Source organism: Puntigrus tetrazona, chromosome 4 (genome assembly GCF_018831695.1).
Source record: "Puntigrus tetrazona isolate hp1 chromosome 4, ASM1883169v1, whole genome shotgun sequence".
Classification (NCBI taxonomy): domain Eukaryota; kingdom Metazoa; phylum Chordata; class Actinopteri; order Cypriniformes; family Cyprinidae; genus Puntigrus; species Puntigrus tetrazona.
In genome coordinates, this window is record NC_056702.1 from 15,374,498 (window position 1) to 15,378,807 (window position 4,310).

A 4,310-nucleotide genomic window follows, 5' to 3' on the forward strand; every position below is an offset into this window, starting at 1 on the left:
GATAACCGCATGCCATATATGAGATTAAATTTCAGTTATATATTACATATTCAGCCTGTAGTTTCAGCTATTTATTCTGTATCATTTACTATACAGTAACGGTTTCTCTGAATTTGTTATTCGAAAACAGTTATCAAAGTACAGTTATTAAATGTACATTTTATTTTTAAATAGTGGCTTCTTTATTTGTAGATAATGTGGTAAACATAAATAATGCCTTGAACTTTATTGTACACTGGCTCCATTAAAATATAAATTCTGACTTTACCAGCAAACACTATATCTACTGAAAGCGTATTGACAAAATTAGAAATCAGACACATATCGCCCCCTAGTGTTAACAAACAGTACATGCCTTGTTTCAGAATTAAATATTATAGTTTCTAGTCAAGTCTTATCTCGTATCATTTTACAGTTTATACAACTATATTCATAGACATATAATTCAAGCGTGCTTGATACACAGGAGCGTATACTTATTTTTAATTATATTTATTAATCTTTCTAATGGTATTTTCTCTTTGTGTGTGTATGAGTGTGTGATTCAACAGATACTTGTGATTTTTAATAAAAGTACAAATGTACATACCTCTTCCTGTCTGAACCCTTCTCGTTAATGTGAAAATCCAATTAAAGGAGCAGTGACTTCATTAAAAAAATTAATAAATAAAAAATCGATGATGTGGAGTGTCGAAATCTGTGCAGTTATTTCCATTTTCTGTTAGTCCACAGCTGACACTGCAGCCGTTGATTCTCCTAGTCCAGCCAATGGCAGATGAGTTTTTCCTTTCTCACAGTGACGTCATAATGAATCCCTTTTTGTTCAGCATTCATGATCCCCTCTTGATGCTGTTGCAGTGCAGAAATGAAAATGTTTCTCCATTTTTAGGAAGTGGACTTCATATGGAGTTATATCGTTCCTTTGTGTTCACATTTCATATATTGGATAAGCTTCTGTGGGCTCTTTGGGTTTAACTAGGCCTAATAAGGCTGATTATTTTTATTTTATTTTTTTAATTTAACATAATTCGTGAATTTACCTTGTATTGTTTTTTTTTGTTTTGTTTTTTTTAAATGAAAGCACCAGAAGCCGTTTTTCATGTTAGTAAATTAGGTGAACAATAATAGCCCAATGTCACCAGAACCGTCTGGAAAAAGTTGCTATGGAAACACATTTTAAAGATTGCAGTTCTCACAGTTGGCCACTAGATAACGCTAGCGTACTTCAAAACGAACTAGTGTCCATATTTGAACGCACATTGTTGAAATCGAGGCTCTCTTCATTCATCCCTTGCACATCTGTTGATAATATGAAGAAATTAAAAGCGTCGTGTTGCTTATCGGCGTAAGTCTATCCCTGAAGTGCTACTGCGTAGTTCGAATAATGCTATCAAGTAATTTCAAGATGCCATAACCTTTCAATGCGAATGCAGTGCCAGCCTAAAAAAATTAAAATTAACAATCACAAAGCCGGTCTGATATTCTCTGATCTTCCCCAAAACGAAACGGAGATATGCGTTGCTCAATTTTTCCAAATTTAACGTTACGCATTATTACAATAATAATATTATTTTAATAACCTGGGGCAAGTCGTTTTCCCCAAATGACCTTGCAGTTGAACTGCCTCGCTAGAAAAAAAAAAAAAAAAAAAAAAAAAGTTACATATTGGTCCTACTATTCCTTTCAATTTAGCTATTTGTTTGTAAACGTCTGACATCGAATTTCTGAAAACTAATAGGTCAGCTAATTTGTGGACTAAGTTTAGTATACGGATAAAGTGCTACAAATGGATTTAAACAGGCTTGCTTAAATATAACATACGTTCTATTTAATCCTCTTTTTTAATTCATGCGCCTATATAACTTACGTCTCGCGATTATCTACAGTCACAAGAATGGAAGACAGTTCAGAAAACAATCGCGCATCACGTCATAGTGTTATCCGCTGTCGTCGTTTCAAATGAAGCGTTCCTCGCAGATCTACTCAAGCCAGCGCGAGGGATGAGGATGTGCTCACGGAGAAAGGTGCGCTTCTTTGGGTTTATAATTGTTGGCGTTCTGCCTTCATACGTCAGTGAGCTTCCCCGTGTATGCTTTATGTGGGCTGCAGTTGGTGTACTTGACTGAATCTCCGTCCTCTGAATCCAAATAGTCTGATTTAGACAGGGACGCTTTGCTGTCGCTCCTTTTAAATTCACCAAACGAGGGCTGCTGCTGGCCGCACGTTACATGCGTGTACTGCATCTGCTCCTCGTGCTCAGTCTCCCTGTGATAGAAGTAATTGAAATTGGACACGATGACGGGCACTGGAAGTGCAATGGTGAGCACACCAGCGATGGCACATAAGAGCCCACTATTTTGCCACCGATGGTGACTGGGCACATGTCTCCGTAGCCCACAGTTGTCATGGAAACCACTGCCCACCAGAAGGCATCGGGGATGCTGCTGAACCCCGAGTCGGGGTCGTCTGTCTCGGCGAAATACACGGCGCTGGAGAACAGTATAACTCCAATGAAAGGAAGAATATAAGGAGACCAAGTTCCCGCATGCTCGCTTGCAGGGTCTTGCCCAGGATCTGAAGCCCCTTCGAGTGTCTGGAGAGCTTGAATATGCGGAACACCCGCACCAAGCGAATGACCCTCAGGATGGCCAGAGACATCGCTTGCTGGCCGTTGCCCTGATGCTCGGCCAACTCCAGACCCAATGTGATGAAGTAGGGAATGATGGCCACGATGTCGATCGTGTTCATGATATTCTTGAAAAGGCGGGCTTGCTTGGGCACGCGAGAAACCTCACGAGCAATTCAAAGGAGAACCAGATTATACAAAAGGTCTCTACGATAAAGAAGGGGTCTGTGAAAGGATTGGGCTTCTTCGAACTAGCAGTCCCATTGAATGCGAGAGTGCTCCTCGTACATTTTCCCTTCCTCCCTAAACTCCGGTAAAGTCTCAAGCAAAATATTACAATTGATATCAAAATGACGAGCACCGAGACAATTGCGATGCCCCTCGCGGGTCCAGAGCTCTCAGGGTACTCAAACAGCAGCCAGACCTGTCTCTGAAACTCGTTTTCGGGCAAAGGTCGCTCTTCCTCCTTGATGAAACCCTCGTCCTCCTTAAAATTCTCAATGACTTCTTCACCTAACTCATAGAATTTGATCTCCTCCATAAAGATGTCCACAGGAACATTAACAGGTCTCCTCAGCCTGCCTCCAGACTGATAGTAGTAGAGGATGGCATCAAAGCTCGGTCTGTTCCTGTCAAAAAAGTACTCGTTCCTCAGTGGGTCGAAGAAGCGCATTCTTTTCCTGGGGTCACCAAGTAAGGTGGCAGGGAACTGCGCCAATGTTTTCCAGTTGGGTTTCGAAGGCGCAAACCGGAGATGTTGATGACCACCCGCTCGCAGCACTCCTGGTCCGCCCGTTCAGGGTCGTAAACATCTTGGGACAGGGCTGCCAATGCCACAGTCTCGTCGAGGTTCTCCCCGGGCACCACAGTCATGTTTGTCCCCTCAAAAGGGCGAGTAGTTTTCGCGCCCCGCTTCTCGCGCTGTTCGTGGAAGATAGTCAGAGCACTTGTAGAGCGGCGCGTGTCGCGTCACTTCGCGCGCATTTTCCTCACGGAGGTTTCTCCACATTCCCTCCCCAAGCCGAGGCTGGCAGTCTGGTCGATTGGCTGTCACATTCACAGCATTTTAAGCAGCAATGCCCTCCTCTCTCTCTCGCTTTCTCCAAGCGTTATGGCAAGCCAATGTAACATTTATATCCCTTTACACAACAACCAAACGTTACAGGTGCTTCATTTTATTAGTCTTTTAACATTCTACTATTCTAAATCATCCAATTAAGATTATGTAGTTTTCAATTTCACTAGTAGCTATTACAGATTAACGAATATTTTTGAAGTAGCTGCAAATGATAAATGTCCCTTTCAAATTGATAAGTTTCGCCAAACACTTTTTAAAATGCTTTTTTTATTATTGATGTAATTTAGGTGCCATGTGTTCATTAGTGAGCCAATAATTACGGATTGCCCGTGAAAGCGGTCTGAAAACAACTCAAAAATCATTTAATCTCAAAAGGCTAACAGTACATTCTCTTAATTTTAAACACAAATATACAGAATTATAAAACATGGATCAAGCCTTTAAGTCTGTTTTCATGTTAAAAGCAGGTGTTAATATGTAACATTTACAAGCACAAAACATTTTTATTGATGCTAAAATGCACATTTTAATGTTCAACGTGTAAAATGCACAAATCATTACTTATTTTTATCTTAAAAACCTATAAAATTCTATGCATCTTTCATC

The 4,310-nt window shown here is 40.6% G+C and overlaps 1 pseudogene; it reads right to left on the reverse strand.

The window, feature by feature from the left end:
- Positions 1-2,063: 2,063 nt before the first annotated feature.
- On the reverse strand, positions 2,064-3,685 carry LOC122343377 (annotated as a pseudogene).
- Between the last annotated feature and the right edge of the window lie 625 nt (positions 3,686-4,310).